Below are 20,741 nucleotides of genomic sequence, written 5' to 3'. Positions count from 1 at the left end.
CAACTTACCGATGAAAATGAAGAAATCATGAATCTAAGATTAGAGAATAAAAGATTATAGAATGGTCTAAGTACTGTAAAGAAAACTAATGAGAGGATGATAAAATCTCAAGTAGACATGAATCAACTAAATGGACAAAGCCAATATAGATAGAAAGGAAAATCATGAATTGGATATACAAAAGAAGGTGAATCATCCAAGAAAAGAGCTCAAAATAACCAAATACCTACTTGCAGTCACTATGGTAAGATGGGTCATACATCAGACAAATGTCAAAGCAATGAAAAAGCTAAATTCAATGGAAAATGCCATATTTATAATCAGCATGGTTATAGAGCTAATGAATGCAAAGAGAAACCTAAATTTGAAGGCAAATATCACAGATGAAAGAAGCATGGGCACAAATCCTCTGAATGCAAAACTAAGATATTGAATCTAGTAAAATAGATTGTAAAAGCTATATTTTGTTGTGACTACAAAACTTGGTACAAATGTCACTGTTGTGGTGAATTTGGACACATTGAAATGAATTGTGTAAAACATCACATGAGGACAAGAGAAACCACTAGAAGATGTTTCATTTGTATAGAACTTGGTCACCTTGCCAAGAACTATGTAAATACTAGAAGAATTAAAGATGAAAAGAAATACAAGGTTGACAACATCAGAAAGAAGATAAGACAACAATAGATTCCAAAATCCTCTGAGAATGCAAGTCTAAGCAATGAAGAACATGTCACTCAAGAATTGGGTGACTCAAGCATTTCCACTTCATCTCTCAAAAGGGGAACTTGAACGAACATTCTGAAGAAGACATCCTACATCAGTTCTAGTCAGCTATAAATAAAGATCCATATCATCATTCAAGATGCGAAGGGATCACTAAGAATTTGAGAAATTCTAGTCATTACCAAGCAAGGTTGGGTTGCAAGACCCTACTGAGTGAGCTTGAGAGCTACTAAGTTGTTATGTGGACACTAAGTCATGAACATTCCTATTGAGAATTTAATTCAAGCTGAGTGGAAGATATTATATCATCAACCAAATAATCATACCAAGAATTTATGGCAATTAAAAGGAAAAATTTGATAAAAAGGGTGAAATTGAATTCATTTGACAACGTGAATTTTCAAGAGCTATTTATGTAAGAGTGATTTATGTGAATCTAAGCAATTTTTGTGAATTATTGTTGAATTTTTCCATATTTTCTCAAATCCTACTGAGCAATGGAATCCTCCAACAATAAGACAAAGAAAGGGTTAGAGATGTTGGTTCAAGGTGTTGAATGGAAGGCACTTGATTTTAGGCTTAGTCTAGCTTTGCAGAAACCCTTGATCCCACTGGAGCACAACCCCAAATTCCATCAAATGTACTTTTGATAAATGATATTCTCTCATATTTTTGATGTTCTATTTAAGATATAGGAACTTTTGAAATGGATCAAATGTTGGAGAAATTATGTGTGAATAGCGTGATAGAACCAAAGCATTAATACTTGGAAGTGAAGGGTTTGACTCACATTCCACACATGCCATGAGGTTTTCAGATAAAATGGATAAGATTTATCCCCAGTCCTGTGCATAATGGGTAGATATGGTTGGAGAAGCCTATTCCCATAATGAATAAAATGATCCATAGGATCATTGGTCTTCCAATGTTGGCAAAGGATAAAATGACTAAAACCCTAAGTTGGGTTGAATTGGAGAAGAAAACCATTGCTGAATGGGATGTAAGGGGTATGAAGATCAATTGTGTAACTGATATGGAGCTGAAGTTTGGTATAGATTTATATTTCTCTAGTTGTCTAAATATTGTATCTTATGAAGTAGTGGATATCTTGTTCAAAGTGGTAAAAAAAAACATGTTATTTGACCTTGCTGAGTTGATGTAGAATTAGTTCAAAAAGAATATGGAAAACATAAGAACTTGAAAGAACAACCATTTTAAGTTTGGTTTAGTCTTAACTTGTTTATTTTTCTTTGTGCAAAAGTCCTCCCCATCCAAAGGTACAATTGTATGAAGAAAAGAGATACCTATTCTTTATCAAATCAATGAATACATAACAGAAATGGGAGAAAACTATGTTAGTATCATGGACAACTACTTTGATGCATTTAAGGACAAGATGAATAACAAATTCAGCATACATATGAAATTTGTAGAAGATTACAAATATGATATTTGATTTATGGTTGATTGTGATAAAGTGTATGTACAAGCACCAAGACTAAGAATTGTATGGGTCAAACCTATAGGTTATGAGGTTAATATAGATGAAACCAATGATATTATTGAAGCACTATTAAATGAGCTAGTTGATCCAAAAGATACATATTTTGGCACATATGAGGAAGCCAAAGAAAAAATTGAACTTGAGATAAAACTCCCTCAAGCAGTCAAAAAAGGGAAAAAAGAGGATTACAAAGTTGAAACAAATTAGCTCCACTCTTCTGTTGATAGAAGTAAAAGGAGATGGCATAGAAGAAGATGATACAAAAGATGAAGAGAAGTCAGAAGAAGAGCCTATAAGGAAAAACATAAGGTTATTATAACCAAACTTGCAAAGACGTATATTATAGTATTTACAAGGTGGACATCTAGGAAGAAAATAAAGATAGGTGAAGAAGCAAAGGATATAATTTTCAAGAAGTCCCCACCCACCTTTTAGGAAATATTGAAAGAAATTGATTCTGGTGTTGGCTTAGAAAATTTCAAAGGATTAAGATATGAAACTAGAACTATAGAGGAGAAGAAGCAAGTTAGAGACATGGTCATGTCTAAGCTCGAAAAATAGAAATACTCTCCAAATCAACTTGCATAATAGATTCTGAATGAGTTAATGGAGAAAATTAAGCTAAGATGGGAGAATGGAAGGAAAATTATTAAAGGCATTTATGAGTAGACTCTGAGGCAACTCATGTCAAGTCTAAGTGATACAGGTGTAAATAATCCTTGAAGAAAAATGAAGAAAATCTTACATTAAAATTTGAAACTTGTCTAATATTGATTAATGGAATTGAACATGTGGTAAGAAATTTCACCAACACATTGAAAAATATTTATAATCTTCATAAGTAGAGTGATTTTTTTGTTAATATCAGTGACAAGGAAGATGATGGTGAACATGACAAGGAAGAGGAAATTGAGGTAATACATTATGATAATATAGATGATGAGGAATAGGAATAGGAAGATACTAAGCAATATCTCCCTAAATTTTAGAACATTGAGGAGATTGACCTTGAGAAGATTGCAGTAGTGGTCATAGCCTTACTTCCTCATTCTTTGAGTGAAACATTGAAGACATCAAGCTTAGAGAAAGCTATTTTTGAGTTGGTTGTGTCAAACATTATAAATTCAAGCACTCAACCAATCTCCACATCTATTCAAGTTAGTATTTCATTAACAAAAATGGCAAGCACTTCATCTACCAAGTAGTCAGTACTTCCTCCACCATTAGTTTTGGTCACACAAGTTATTTCTTCAATAAGTGCAATTTTTACTTTTTCTACCAGTCCTACTATTTCTACCATTGCTTCCTTTCCAAGCATGCAAATAATAAGTACTAAAACACTTGAGATCAAGCCTCAACTGAGTAAAATATTGTCTAACAAAGGCAAGAATAAGGAAGAAGAAATTAATCTTGATGAAGATATAGTTATCCCGAATTGGGATATCTCCAATCTAAATCCTGATCAAATGTGCATAGTTGGAGAGATACTTTAAAAGAAGGCTAAGCAAAAAATACTTAGAGAGGAAAGGAATAAAGAATTTCAAGTGATTAAAGATGCAAAGAATATTCTTATAGAAACACTCAACATTGAGGTTGACACTTCTGAATCAATTTTGGCTTAGTTAGAAAAAGTAGTCCAAAAATTCAACAAAGATTTGAATTGACAAGAGAGATTGCTGCAGAGAGAAAAAAGGGAATTTGAAAATAAAGTATTGGAGCTAGTAGCACAAAAGATTTTCATACATCAAGTAGAGTTGTCTACTATTCTAGGCTCATTGGAAATTGTTGAATACAATTGATTAATTGTGTATTATATTTGATGTTACACAAATGTCATATCATTATTAGTCATTGTATGCCAAGCTCACTAAGGTACTAAAGATAGCTTTTTATGCCTATTGATCTGTTGGGACTAAAAATTGCATGGTCAATTTTGAGTACTGTTGAGAAATTCAAGCCATATGAGTGCTCATGAATGCATATGTACTTGACTATATATTTGAGCCCCGTAAGGTGTTTAATTTTTCTAACACCTTTCATTTAGTGCATCCACTTGTTCCATGAAGTTAAATTGAGATTTTGAGCCATTTCGTGAAGTCTCATTTTGAGCAATTGAATATCTTGCACCTAGAAATGTTTCATGACTTGCCACTTTGGGAGTATCTAGTGTCTATACCTGAGAGCCTATGTTTCATATTTTGAGTCATTTCAAATCTATTTGATTAGGTTTTGAATCCCTCAAAGTTGGTCATTTATTGTTTTCATGCTGATGCATTTGATTCATAGTTCTAGGAAGCCCTATTTTGACATGTTATAATTTTGACCTAGTTGACTGAAATGTTAAAATTATTTTTGCATTGCATTTTAGAGGTCAAAGAATTGATATGTTTCAAGTTTGAGTTTATGAAGAATCTATTTGATCAATTTTCAAACGTGATTCCAAATGTAATTTCTATCTTTTTACTGGTGTCTGCATTTGCTGATTTGTTGAAACCCCTATTCATGACATCATAACTTGAAATCTATTATTGGTAAGATCAAATGGATTGTACCACTATTTTTTCCTCTAAAAATACTCTAAGTGTGCCAATTTTAAAGTCATGATGAATCCATTTGCACACTTTTCCAGGTCATTTCCATTTGCAAAATCTCTTTTCTGCCATTGTTTCCTATTGTCAAATTCTGAGTAGCCCACTTTGACCGCTTGTCATTTGCACCCAATTATTTTTCATGAGCCCAAATCATAGATTTATAATGTCCTCATGATAGAAAACCAATGCCCAAGTTTTTGTCTTCCCAAGTGTCAGTTTACCCAACTTTTGAAGCCAATTTCAAACCCAATTTATTGTTTTCTGACATGTTTGCTTGTAGGTAGTTCTGAGAGGTCAACTTTGATGGTCAATATATTTTGACCCCAAATTTTTCATGAGATTAGATTTGACATGATGCAAGCATGTAGAACAAAGAGTCAATGTGCCAGTTTTTAGAGCTCGATCAGGTGTTCTGGTCTATTTTTAAGGCCAGTAAATGGACCTCCTAGCACCAATTTGACAGTTGGCAGAAAGTGATAAAATGAGTTTTTAATGATCAGTTAGCGATCAAATTTGATTCTAATCAGTTCAAGATGATTATTGGGTTAGTTTTCCAATTTAGTTGTTTGGAAGCAAAAAAAATTTTTGCCAGACCCATTTTGGGGCCCAACTAATTCCATTAAATTAGTGAAGTGTCATGGGGACTAAATTGTTTTGATTATAAAATTGAAATTAAAATGTTATAAAAGGGAGAATTAAAAGAAGATCCTTTGTTTGGATTTTTTTTCATGAATTTGAGACCATGATATGGAGAATTCATAGGAATCTACCCAAGTGAATGCCATGAACTCGATATCTTCCTATTTTCAATAAGCATGGTCACTCAACATGCATGTGAGAGAAGTTTGCAATGTCAAGTTTTGTTAAAAGGTGCAATCTGCTAGGGATGTGAATTGGAGACTCCATAGCTTAAATTGAGGAATCCCCAATCCTTCTCCAATTTTATATTCTTAGTGCAAACAAACTTCTCAAACAACTAGCTGATTGGATCTATTCCTTCAAAGAGCTGACAACAATATAACCGATAATACCTAAAGAGATCTATCACTACATCATGAGCTAATAGCTTTGTTTGGGCAATTTCCATGAGATCCAAGTAGCAGGTAGTCAATGCTAGAGGAATCCACATGCCTAGGGAAGTCAAGAGCATATTATGGAGATATAGATGCATTCGATTTACACCTTGATTATTATGGCTTCATGCTCATTCTAGTAGGAAGACGGAAAGAGGAAATCAAATTGAAGAGGATAATATCAGTGGAGGGTCACTATAAATAGACTCCACACATTAAAAGAGTTACAACAATTAAGCATGAAACTATGTCTTTAAATGCTTGGAAATGGTAGTCGACTATTGCCACCAACAGCCTCCTTAATGCTTGGGTGATGCTTGGAACTAAGTCAAACCCTTCAAAGGTATCTTTTATTTATGTCCCACCTTGCCTAATTTCTATTGGAAGAATAGCTCATGCTGATTAAAAACCATGTAGGAGATTTTCATGCCAAACAAAAAGAGCAAGTGGCATTTTCAAAAGGAGAATGGACACCAAGATATGACAAAGAAGCTACCTAGAGATTGCATAGAGGTAGTCCATGGCTTAAGAGGATCAAGCCATCCATGTTCTAAGATGTGGACTCCAATTCACAGTTCAAAGATAGAGTATGCGCATTAAAGAGAAACTACGCTGATGGGCAAGGAAGGATCCTGCTCTAGTTATTGAAGAAAGAGGGCTCACAATAAATAAAAGGAACTCGTCCACATCACCAAAGTAGATCCATGTATAAAGAGGGAGCACCTATAGAAAAAGACAAGAGCCAACACTTCAAAAGAAAGCAAGCAAGGTTAAGAGGCATTTTCAAAGGAAGTTTGCATGTTGGAATCAAAGAACACCCATGCTAAATGAAGAGATGAAGCCATGGCCAATTGAGGTAGAGAACTCATGCGTAAAAGGAATAGAGATTTACACACAGTAGCAAGGAACCCCAGTCATAGAGATATACCATGCAGAAAAATAGGGGAGCTTTCTATGCATAACAAATATGGTATGTGAAAAGAAAGTCGCTAAGCAATATAAATCCCATGTCGAATGATAGGGATTGTACACTTCCATGAAGTTCTTAAGCAATTTGGGAGGATATCTGATGCTAAAGGAGGAGTGACCACCATGGATGAGGAATACACTAGTGATAAGCAATGTTAAATGGTGGAAATAGAGGATCCCCACATCCAAAGCGTCCACAGTGAGAAGGACTGCAGTCAAAGAGCTCCCCATGCAAAGTTTGAAAGCTGAAAAGACTAAGAAGCAACAAACATAGTGGAGGAGGCTGCTAGAAGCTCATGCATGTGAGCAATAATAGAGGCAGTGAATTAAGATAGAGGAACCCACACAAATAGAAAAAGGGACTCCACATTTGAGAAGGAGTCAACCAATATTAACATGATGAATGGATCATGTAGCCAAAGGGAGTAGTCAACGTTAAAGTCTAGGCACTGAATATGTAAATCTAAAGTAGTAAACATCTTGCAAAGGGAGCTATGGAGTACTAGCTTGAACTAGCTAGAGGAAACAAGCTAGTATTCAAGATCTTTGTGTTGGAAATATTCAAGATATGACAAGTTACTGAGAGGGGAGGGGTGAATCAGTAACTTCTAAAATTTCAAACAATAAAACTGTATACTGATATATTCACCATTCATCCAAGTAACCTACTATAAGCATGAAACAAAATCATTTGCAACATTTGAACACACAGATTTGGTGACCCAGAAACCTTCCAAATAGAAAGTAAAACTGGGGTGGGGATGAAACCCACAAGCTTCGTTACTGCAGTATGAAGTTGGCCGGTTAAGGCTTACAATGACCACTTCTGGTGATCTACCCTGTTAGGAGCACAAAGGATTGCTAGATCCACCTTGTTAGAGGATTTCAAAACATACAATAAAGTATGCACTCTGTTAGGAGATTTACAAAAGACTGTTAAGTCTACCTTGTTAAAGGATTTACAAAAACTGATTCACCTGTTAGAATGAAACAGTGGATCTAATTACAACTGATTGCTGATAAGATCCGCTATGCTCTGATTCACCTTGATATGATAGATAAAACTTTTTTGCTTCAAAACTAGACCTGCTGAATATCTTCACAATTCAGCCCACATACTTTCGCATGCATGTATTTCTTTCGCACTTTCACACTTTCACATTTCCATTCATTACCATTGCCATTAAAACTGTTTTTTGAATGATAAAATACATTGCATATATATACCATCCATATAAACAATACATGCAAGGTTGGCTAAACAATACATGCAAGGTCGGCTAAAACAACAAGTGCAAATCTCTATACAAAGTCGGCCCAAGGTAAAAACTCAGGTTCACTAAACTGACTCGGTGTCTTTCTGATACTCGGCGTCCACTGCGTTACTCGGCATCGTCATGCACTCGGTAGAAGTGAAGGCACGGTTCATACTAAACACTTCGAGTAGTTCTGAACTCGGTAACCACTGGAGACTCGGTAGAAGATATGTCACTCGGTGAATACTTCTATCTGAACTGTTGCTCGGTGATCAAAGGAAACACTTGATAGAACCTTGTGACTCGGTGATAGTTAGTTTCCTTGATATCCATCTGAGCTCGGTAAAAATTAATTTCCTTGATAACCTCAGGAGCTCGGTTATCATGAAGTTCTCAATTACATCTTAGTACATCTTTACTCGGTCAAAGCTGATTCCTTTCTTTACCTTGAACACTCAGTAAACACTAGTTGCTTTGTTCACCTTGATCACTCGGTAAACACTGACTTCTTTGTTCACCTTGATTACTCGGTAAACACTGACTTCTTTGTTTACCTTGATTACTCGATAAATACTGACTTCTTTGTTCACCTTGATTACTTGGTAAACACTGAGAACTAGGTAAAGCTTGGCTTCCGGTGAGAGCTTCGGTAAGCATTTAGAATCCAATAAGTGTTGTAACTAATGACAAAAATGTATCATAATGCCAACGATCTCCCCCTTTGGCATTAGTGACAAAAACACTTATGAGACAAAATTTATCTGACATGCTGATGACTAATTCTGAATATACATAGCTTCGTTATATATAACTCCCCCATAGAATAGCTTTGTTATATACAACTCCCCCATAGAATAGTTTTGTTATATACAACTCCCCCATAGAATGTACATACATTATTTACATGAGCTGTATATCTCTTCCTTTGTACAATTTTTTTGAAAACACTTATTCACCCATAGTATACATATCCAACAATAATCTCCCCCTTTTTGACAATAATGCCAAAGAATAAAGAATATATATACTTATATAGAAACACCAAAATGAGAGATGAACTCTGAATGTACATGGAGAATAAGCTGGAGAGTCTTATCCCAATTCTCTTGCAAAATTTTGCAGGTGGAAAGAGCTATTTGAACTTCAGCCGAAAGTTCAATCACATGATCTACAATGGAGAAGTTATTATCATGGATTAATGTCTTTGAATGTGCAATATGCTTCTGCATTGAATCCATGATGGGAAGGATCATGTTTTGGATATCTATCAATGTAGATCGGATCCTTGCCTCTTCCCTCAACAGCTCTGCCTGCTTCTCTGACAAAAATTTGATTCTGAGGTGATGAGATGAGCTTGAACTGGGGTCAAGCTTCAAGTTCTGTGCGCTTACCTTCAGATCTTCATCAATTTTATTTAGTTTTTCTCTTATTCCTTTAGTGTATTCGGTAACATCACAAAGTTTAGCAAAAAGAGATGTTACATTATTAAAAGAATTTTCCATATCTGCCAAAACTGAGGTTAATGCAACCTGATTTATTGCAATGTTCTGGGCAATGTGCCCTAATACCTTATTATCAAATTTCTTTTCTGCACGCTCAATTAGCTTTTCTTGTCCGGAGGCATCTTCATTGAATTTATTAACTGCCTCTTCCAGTTGAATCAAAATGTGTTGAGAAGTATCAACATCAACACCTATAGCCTCAGTAATTATGTTCCGGGCTTCCTCAATTATCCTATATTCCTTATCCCTTTCTGATCTTAACTGCATCTGAGTAGCCTTTTTCTCAATAAGTTGACTAGCATACCTCATTTCTTCAATGGTAGCATTATCAAAGTCAATCTTTGGAATTACTATCTCTGTGTCCAAGTCAATGTCTTCAGGAATTTCCTTTCCAGTGATCATAAGTCTTAATGGTTGCTTTTGTTTGACTTCTGAGATGACTAGTTTGACCTTTGGGATAGACACAATAGTAGAGACAGAAGGACTAGCAGTAAAAACTGGGATGTTTGAGGTTTGAGTGCCAATAGAAGTATGTACAGGGTCAAAAATTTGAGTGCTGGCCAAAAATGGTGATACACTCGGTAATATAGTATCTGAGCTCACTGTGCCTGAAGTAGATGGCGACAAAATTGTAGAACAAATTTGAGTTGTCAAAATTTGAGAACTTATAGCAATACCAATTGATGATGATGGAGTCGAGGAGGCTAACTCGGTAGATGAAAAGGGGTGCAGCTCGGTAGTCGAAGAGGGATGCAGCTTGGTAGATGAAGTGGTAGTCACTTCTACTGATGATACCTGGAGCTGAGATATGGCAGGTGTAGATGGTAAATCTGGTGTAGATGAACCTGCTGAAGCTGACTCCAACCTTGATGATGTCACAGGTTTGTCTGGGGAGTGAGGAAGGGATGCAATAGTTGCTGCTGCAATTTTTACCGTATCATCCTCCTTATCTTCCTCTTCAGCTTCTTCCTCTTTGTCTTCTTCCTCTTTTTCTTCCATCATTGCATGCAACTCTCCTGATGTAACTGTGATGGATGGAGTGCTATCTGATTCATCACTGCTGCTTTTGCTGTCATCATCCTTTATTTCTACTGGGTCTACACTGGGCTTATGTAGATGATAGATGTTTTTCCACATGTTTGTAGCATCATTTACAACATGCTCTATATCTTTGATCAAAACCAAACAAGTGTGGAATCTGATCATCATTTTACCTTTATAGGTTTTCAATTCAGATTTTACCTCTGCTCCAGTGAGACTAGGCCGAAGATTCTTCAGGGATTGCTCATATATATCTTTTACCGTCTTGGTGGCTAACTCCCATCTTGGCTGTACTCTCTCCAGTAGTTCTTTAGAGATATGAGGAGCAATCCGGTCCGGGGAGTATTTCCATTTTCCCATTTTGTTAAGTACCAGTTCCTCAATTTGCATTTTCTCTACATCAGTCCTTGTCTCAAATCTCAATGCCTTGAAATTTGCAATGCCAGCTCCTTCTTCCAATGTTTTGAGCCTTTTCTCGAATGTAGGTGCAGGTTTGACCAATACAGGTTCCTGAATACCTTTTCTCGTTCTCTGAGTGAATATTGCAGTAGGTTGCTTCTTGGGCTTGGTAATGATTACCTTGCCTTTCTTCTTTGCCAGTTGCTCTTTTTCTGATTCTTTTTTTCCTTCTTTTTCTTCTTCACTTTCTTTATCTTGATCTTTTCCCTCGATGACTATAAGAGAACTCATTTCAGTTTTTAGTTTGGCCATTTTCCTTTTACCTTTGCTGATGGCCTGTGGAATTTTGATTTCTAGTTCAATTCTGGCCTTTGCTTCATCATAAGTACCAAAAATTCGTTGCCTTGGGTCTACTGGCTCATTTACCAATGCTTCAATGATATCCCTGGTTTCATCAATATTTACCTCATATGGAAGAGGTTTCACCCATACAACTTGGGGTCTAACTGCTTGTATGTATACCTTGTCACAGTCAACCATGAAACAGACATCATCCTTATACTCTTCAACAAGTTTTGGAGGTATTCTGAATCTGTTGTTCATCCTTTCCTTGAAATCTTCAAAATAATTGTCCATTACTTTGTCAAAATTCATACCCATATCTACTATGAATTCATTTATTTGATACAAAATTGGAGTATCTTTCCTCCATACAACTGTACCTTTGGATGGAAAGAATTTCTGTACATAGAAAAACAAACAAACTAGCAAAGAACCAAATTTACCAGGGTTTGTCTTTGCAGTCCTTATGCTTTCCATGTTTTTATTGAATTGTTTTAATAGTACATCAGCTAGGTCAAACTCTATATTTTTCTTTACAATTTTATATGCCAAATCTACAGCCTCGCAAGGTACACTATTCAGCCTGTTGGAACTATACAGTTTGTATGCAATAACATAAATACCAAATTTCAGTTCTATATCTGAAACATTGTTGAGTTTTAAACCTCTGCCATCCCATTCAGCTTGGGTTTTCTTCTGTAACTCATCTCGTCCTAGGGTTTTGGTGGTTTTGGCTTTGCTGAGCATTGGGAGACCCGTGATTTTGTGAATCATCTTCTTGGTTATCAAAACTGGTTGTTCCAACCACAACTGACCATTATGTACTCGGCTCAAGATATACCTCACCCATTTCACTTGGAAACTTCTTGGAAGATGCGGGATATGGGTTAAGCCTTTGGTTTCCAAATGTTTGAACTCAGGTTTTAGGGTTCCATCCACGCATAACTCGGCTAGGGTACTATCCATATCTAGTGTCCCTATTTCTTGCACAGTACACTTGAAATGAGTACGAATATCATTAATTAGAAGTACCTTTGGAGGAATCTGTGATTGAGCTCCATGCGGGTCGAGTGATTCAGCGATGGCAGGAACAAGCTTGAATGTCGGTGCCTTCCATTCCGTTCCCTTTACAAGCATTTCGGATCCTTTCTTCGCCTTGCTGCTGCTGGTGCTTGCGAAAGCCATTGCTGCTCGGTGAGTAAGAAGATTTCATAAGAATACTTCGCTGGAAAATTTCTTCAACTCACTTGAATTCGCTTGAAAGCCCTCCTTTTGTAAATCTCGAATTCGCGGTGAAAAAAGGGGTTGAAATCTGCCCTTTTGATGAAAAATTTGTCATTAATGTTTGGCACGGAGGTAGCTGCGATCGACAGGCTGTCATCCACTAGCTTGGCTTAAACTTCGCAACTCGGTGACCAAAAGAAAATAGGTTAATCCGCCCTTAACTCGGTAAGAGAAGAACCAACCATGCTCGGTAAGTGCAACTTGGTGAAAGAAACCTTATTGCACCCGACTGAGCTCGGTAAGGTCATGTACCGACCATGATCCTGATGTATCTGAAATACTGATTTGATCATATTTTCATTCTAGGACTGCTTAGGATATTGCTTGTAGATACAGTCCTGGTCTTATCCTGATGAGTCTTAATTGGAAATGGGAGAGTCACTCACTTCTTGAGTGACCATTCCATCACTTGAATTATCTGGCTCGGTAGACTTTGGAATCCATTGCTGCTTCATTTGTTTCCGAATATTGTCTACTTTGATTTTCTTCTCATCCTCGACTTTCTTTATGTTCATGCAGTTTTTAGATATATGACCAAGTTTTGTACATGTATAACATCTTACAGTGGTATCCCTTTTTCTTAGGTGATGCCTTGCACAGTTTATGCCAGTATGACCATATTCTCCACAATAATGACATCTGCACCAAGTGTTGTAGTCCCAACCAAATATTGCTTTGACAAGTTGTTCAGGTGGATTAAAAGATTTGAATTTGCATTGTGATGCCTTATGACCTTGCTTTTGGCATTTGTGACATTTACCTTCAAATTTTGGTTTCCTTTTGCATTCATTGGCTTTGTGTCCATGCTGATTGCAATTGTAGCACTTTCCATTAAATTTGCCTTTTCCATTGCTCCAACATCCGTTAGATGTATGAACTAACTTACCACAGTGGCTGCAAGTAGGTTTTTTATTCTTTTGAGTACCCTGTTTGGAGGATTCACCTTCTTCCTTGTATCCAAGGCCTGCTTTACCATTTTGTTTATGAAAGTTTTCTTCATTTTGCAGATTCAATTGATCCATGTCTTTTTGAGATTTTACCATTCTCTCATTGACTTGTTTTTCAGAGATTAGATCACTTTGTAAGCTTGCATTGATTTGTCTTTCATTAATTAAGTCATTTCTCAAAATCTCATTCTCAGATCTCAGATTCATAATTTCTTCATTTGCATTAGATAATTGAGTTACAAGATTTTCAAGCTGAGAGGATTGATTATTCCTTACCTCTAAGTCTTTAGCTGCCTTGTTCCTTTGCTCCAAGATTTCACATAGCCTGATGGACTAGATTCCTTGTTCCCTTTTGAGCTTTCTTACTTCTTCCTGCAGAGATCCATTCTTTTCTAAGAGTTCTTTGATTGCTTTGTCAGCTTCATCTGAACTATTTGATGGTGAGAGATCTTCAATCTTTTCTTCAACATACTGATGGTCATTCATTTGCTTTGCAAGTTCTTTTCTTCTTTTCAAGGATTGTGAAAGATGCTCTTTTGCTTCATTGAGTTGAGCCATGGCCATTTTCAGATCTAGCTTTTCATTCTCAATAGTTTTGTCAAGTCTGAATATCTCCATTGTCCTTGATCTTTGCTCAAGCTGTGAAGCTTCTATCTTGAGAACCTTATAGCTCTGATACCAATTGTTGGAAATATTCAAGATATGACAAGTTACTGAGAGGGGAGGGGTGAATCAGTAATTTCTAAAATTTCAAACAATAAAAATGTATACTGATATATTCACCATTCATCCAAGTAACCTACTGTAAGCATGAAACAAAATCATTTGCAACATTTGAACACACAGATTTGGTGACCCAGAAACCTTCCAAATAGAAAGTAAAACTGGGGTGGGGATGAAACCCACAAGCTTCGTTACTGCAGTATGAAGTTGGCCGGTTAAGGCTTACAATGACCACTTCTGGTGATCTGCCCTGTTAGGAGCACAAAGGATTGCTAGATCCACCTTGTTAGAGGATTTCCAAACATACAATAAAGTATGCACTCTATTAGGAGATTTACAAAAGACTGTTAAGTCTACCTTGTTAAAGGATTTACAAAAACTGATTCACCTGTTAGAATGAAACAGTGGATCTGATTACAACTGATTTCTGATAAGATCCTCTATGCTCTGATTCACCTTGATGTGATAGATAAAACTTTTCTGCTTCAAAACTAGACCTGCTGAATATCTTCACAATTCAGCCCACATACTTTCGCACGCATGTATTTCTTTCACATTTCCATTCATTACCATTGCCATTACAACTATTTTTTGAATGATACAATACATTGCATATATATACCATCCATATAAACAATACATGCAAGGTCGGCTAAAACAACAAGTGCAAATCTCTATACAAAGTCGGCCCAAGGTAAAAACTTGGGTTCACTGAACTGACTCGGTGTCCTTCTGATACTCGGCGTCCACTGCGTTACTCGGCATCATCATGCACTTGGTAGAAGTGAAGGCACGGTTCATACTAAACACTTCGATTAGTTCTGAACTTGGTAACCACTGGAGACTCAGTAGAAGAGATGTCACTCGATGAATACTTCTATCTGAACTGTTGCTCGGTGATCAAAGGAAACACTTGATAGAACCTTGTGACTCGGTGATAGTTAGTTTCCTTGATATCCGTCTGAGCTCGGTAAAAATTAATTTCCTTGATAACCTCAGGAGCTCGGTTATCATGAAGTTCTCGGTTACATCTTAGTACATCTTTACTCGATCAAAACTGATTCCTTTCTTTACCTTGAACACTCGGTAAACACTGGTTGCTTTGTTCACCTTGATCACTCGGTAAACACTGACTTCTTTGTTCACCTTGATTACTCGGTAAACACTGACTTCTTTGTTTACCTTGATTACTCAGTAAATACTGACTTCTTTGTTCACCTTGATTACTCGGTAAACACTGAGAACTAGGTAAAGCTTGGCTTCCAGTGAGAGCTTCGGTAAGCATTCAGAATCCAATAAGTGTTGTAACTAATGACAAAAATGTATCATAATGCCAACACCTTGATGGATTCCTCCTCCCAAGTGGTAGCCTAGAGATAAAGTGTCTCTTGATGGTAGCGTAGCAGGCATGAAGCCCTCTAAAAAAGAAATTAAAGATGATCCAATTTAAATAGTTGTCTAATTCAATTAAATGAGCATTGCATGCCATGAGTAGTAGGAAAAAATTGAAAAACAATTGTCCCACATTCACCAAGTGGGTAGATATTCAATTGTTTAAATAACATTTTGCACACAATGCATTGTGAGCTAAAGACGTTGGCTTTTGGGAAACCACAAGCTAGAGAGTGGGGCTTGTGGTCAGTCAACAAAATTTTAATTTTGACCCTAGGTAGATGCTAGCTAAAGGTGATGACATCACAAATTTTGAGCAAAGACACACATATGTTGATGTGGAAGGGATGCATAAGATTTCACCATGTGTCCCGATCTTGTGGTGGGCGCAAGCCTACAAGATGAAGGTGCCCAGGAGATAAATATTATGAGAATATAGGAGGATGCCACATGGTAGTAGGTCTTGAGTGTGGTGATGTGGCAATCAAAAGCAAGTTCAGATGCAAAGTGTAAGATTGTGACACATGTCCTCATCTGACGATCTGCGCAATCTCACAAAAAGAAGATGCAAGGCCATTAAGGAAAGTAGGTAAGCAGGCTATGGACACATGTTAGTGGGTCCTAATGGCACTGACATGGTAGATGATGCAAATTGAGTAGCCAATTAGACAATGACATGTGGCACTGGTCAAATTTGAGTTGACCCCAAAACTAAAGGGGGTAAGGAAAAAATAAAATATTTTAAATTGTCCACTTTAAATATTTTTCAAAAAAGGTATGTATGTGTAGGAGTTTCAAATTTGAAAGGGAGTTTAATCTAAAGTTTAGACTTTAGATTAAATTAAAATTTTGAAAATTTAATTTTTCAAAGTTGCAGACCTAAGTGTTCTACTAGAGGGGGGGATTTTCAAACTAACTTTCAAGGGTTTTCTAGTAGGCTAACATAGCAATGTTATATATTGCCGGATTTGGGAGAATCTAAATTTTCTAATTTTGAGGTTAGTTTTTGCACAGGAAGTAGTCTATTCGAGTTATAGGAGGTTTTCTCTCAATTTCCCCATTTGTAATTGTATTCTGTTGTTGAAGTTCAAAACTAATTTCTAACATGGAGATGACCTCAATGTGGGTAAAAGATAGTGAAAATGTAGTTGGGGTCAAGTTTAACCACTTTCAAGTTAGTAAAAACTCAAATTTCACCAATATTTTATGAAGCAGTTTAGATTTTGATGACTCAAAAAGGTTTTCATCATTTAAAATGAGATATTTTCAAATTAGTAACAAAAGATTGATGAAAACTAAATCCAATCAAAATGGGAGAAGGTAGAGAGAGGTTATTCAATTGCAAGGGATTGAATTCCAAGTGGACACATGTCAAGCATGGATCAAATCTAGGAATTTATCTTCTTCTATATCATTATTTTTCTCTTTAATTGGAAAGGTTTCAATTCTTTTGAGAAAATTGGCACATTACTGTGATACCAGGCTTTTGTTCCAGTCTTGATGTATTTCCAATACTATGACACCATTCTTTCGCATAATTCTCTCATGTGAATAGTAGTTGTAGAGATAATATAGACAGTTCAGATCTATTAGGTTGTTTCATGTTTGAATTTCATGCCTTTGATTGTATTGTTTCAAGGAAATGAATACATATGAGCGATAATTTCACTAGTTTCATTCTGGTTCTTGTCTCCTATCTCAACAATCTATAAGTCTTATGTGGTCTTGGAACAAAGATCTAAGATCCATTTGCATCCCCTTTAGGTTTTATGTTTGATGTATTTTTTTGTTGGATCAAAGGGCCAAGTAAATGCTTGATATGTTTAACAAGGTTAGTGATTACTTGAGAAGGATATTTCATGAGAATGAGATCTGAATGAACACTGATGTCTGAATCACAAGGTGATTAGATAGATCTGATGTCTGGGTATACGAAATATGTCTTGATGTCATAGATGTATGTTTTGAATTCATAGAATTGCCCAATGGATTAGGCATTGATCAGTTATAGGATCACTTGTTATACTGCTACATATTTGAGGTTGTGTTGAATCAACATCATTAATCAAATGTTTCCCCTTTCATGTTGAAAGTTATTCAAAGTTTAACCTGCACTTAGCTTGCCAATTTCATGAGTCATGTTCTTAGCTATTTCATGCTTGTGATTCTTCATTAAGTATAGAAGATTTAGGGATTTTTATCTGTTATTCTAGATTTTTATTATGCTCATTGCACTAGTCACATAATTAGATCCTACGAGGTTTGCCCACGTAGGTTTTGAAGAGCCTGAAGAGAAGGAGTGTAGCCTTATAGTTGGCCCAAGTTCTTGGTGAATTGTGTCCATTATTGGAGATAACTACCCATAGATGCCATCTTACCCTATATACTTGGTTATTAAAACACTGTTAAATTAGGAGCCAACAAAATGGTGACTCTGTTAGGGAATTGCATATAGAAAGAATCAAAATCTCTAGCATGAAACTAATTGGATATAGAATATATATCGCAAGAGGTGTTTCTTATTTCCTTGCTAAAGTTTCATGTTCCCTAGTTATGCCTTATTCATTGACAATGGAAGTTTGATTGAATTGAATAATTTTTAATATCAAAGTCACTTGAAGTTTTGTTAAGTTGCTGTCAAAATTTAGAGTTGATGTCATGTTCTTTTGCCTTGTCAAGAATGTGAAATTCCCCTGTTATTGAGTACAGTTTGCAAATACTAGTTGCAAGTTCTAGACCATCTTGTTTTGTTTTGCAGGTTGGTAAATCTTTTCTCACTAAGTGAGTGGTGACTCAAAGTCATATCTCTACACTAGTGCTTCATGAATGTGAAGGTATTTTGAAGGAAACAACAGTGGGAAAGCAGATTTGAAGAATTCATTTCAAGTTCTTGACACTGGGTGAAAGAATTAGATGAGATGCAATGCAAGTGTTAATAAATCTAGATAAGATTATGAATCTGTTGTTATTTGTAGCATTGAGGTAGTTGCAAGCATCTATATCAAAAGGTATTCTCCATTTTCAAGTGTTTTCATTTACATGAAAGTAAGATTTACAATGTTTCTCCGTCAAGTGGATTTTCTAGCAATAAATAGGAGAATGGTTTAATATGGTTCAATATACTTTGTGAGAGGTAGATCCATAAAATATTGTCATATTTCAAAGTATGTTTGAATTTGAGTTGGTAGAAGACATTTCTAGATTTGCTACAAGTTATGAATTTTGAAAGTGTTTAATGGTGAATGAGTTTTAAGCTTGAGAAATGTCAAATTTCCCTTCATCTAGTATGCAACTAGTTAGTCAGAATTATAGATCTGTGAATATCAAAGGATATGTTTCATTTTTTTATGAAGGCATACCTAGTTTCCCAAATGAGATTCCTGATGGAATTAGAAGGTACTTGCCAAAGTTTGATAGGAACCAGTCCTAATTGACAAAGAAGCATGTCTAGGTTTCTTTTGACTTGATGTATGACTATGATGTGTACCATGAAGATTTATGGATGCGGTTGTTTGTGTAGACTCTGAAAGGAGATGAAAGAAATTTGTTCTCATGCTTTCCTATAGATTCAATTTCTTCATGGGATGAGTTAAGTTCATCTTTCATTGAACAATTTATGGGTGGGTAGATATAATATTAATGTTGGATAGATTGATGGAAATTCAGATTGAACAAGATGAGTCAATCCCAAGATTTAATAGTAGATTTTCTAAAAAATTAATGGATATCCCTAAAAATTATAGGCCCCATGATCAAATTTGTTTAGTTATTTATTTGGGTGCATTGGGGCAAAAGATGGGTTTCTTATTGAGGGATAAACAACCACAAAGTCTATATCAAGCCTATGAAATTGCAATGGATATTGAATGCAATCTCAAGTATGGATTTATAATAAGGCATACCCTTGCTATTGTAAAATATCTTGTTGAATTTTCAGAATTAAAAACATGTGTAGATGAGGTTTATTTGTTGCAAAGAAAATATGATTATTTTCTTGCTGAATTGAATGCACATTTTTCTAGTATTACATCAGCAAAAGATAGAATTGATTCATTTGACAAGCTACATATGCAAGATATAAATTCAGTGGTCTCTTATCCTAATGTTGATTTGCATGATATTGAAAACATAACTGATCACAAAGAGAAAATATATACATCTCAATATTAGGACAAAGAAGCTAAAACTTATGCATCAAGTGATGAAGGTGAACTTGTTGATCTAATGTATTATGAAGAAGCATCATGTGAAGACAATGACGAGGGTTTTTGCTCAAGGAAAGAAGAGGACAATGATAGTGCATATCCATCTTCACATGAATCAAATGCAGCATGGGAAGAAGAGAGAAATGATGAGAGTTTATTTTCTCATGAAAGCAAAGGTATAAGTTCTTTCTCTAAATCTGAAAATGAATTTCCAGTTCAGAGTTATACAAGTCAACTTAAGGTTGAAGGTTGTGAAGAAAGGTTGTATACACAATATGAGGATAAAGAGGTTGTTTATAAGAATGGATTTCCTAATTGTGTATAAGAATGTCTTGAGGATGCAAGTAGTGATAATCAGCATATAAGTGATCCTAAGATCAATGCATCAGTACCTATTGGTAAGATAAATAATGATAGGTTTGCAAGACATTTGAATCATCTTAATGGAGGCAATAAAAGAAACTTTGATTCATATTATGCATGCTTCATTGATGGAGTTAATGATGTGTCTTCAAATGATGATTTTGATTCTTTTTCTTCACATGATGAAAGTGTTCTTGACAATGGTATACGAAATGGTTTTAAGGTGTATGATAACATTTTATATGATGAAGAGTATGATGACAATCAACCCATTTTTTGTCAAGATGTTCAACAAGGATCACTACATGGAGTTATTAACCCCTTGTTCAAAGAAGACATAGAACTTTTAGATTTAGTTGAGAATGATCTTAATACTGATACTTTATCTTACTATTGTGAGAAATCAGATTGTGCTTCTCTC

The sequence above is a fragment of the Cupressus sempervirens genome, chromosome 2 (genome assembly GCF_028749045.1).
Source record: "Cupressus sempervirens isolate cs-2001-9-10 chromosome 2, ASM2874904v1, whole genome shotgun sequence".
Taxonomy (NCBI): Eukaryota; Viridiplantae; Streptophyta; class Pinopsida; order Cupressales; family Cupressaceae; genus Cupressus; species Cupressus sempervirens.
Note: the sequence above shows the minus strand (reverse complement) of the source record.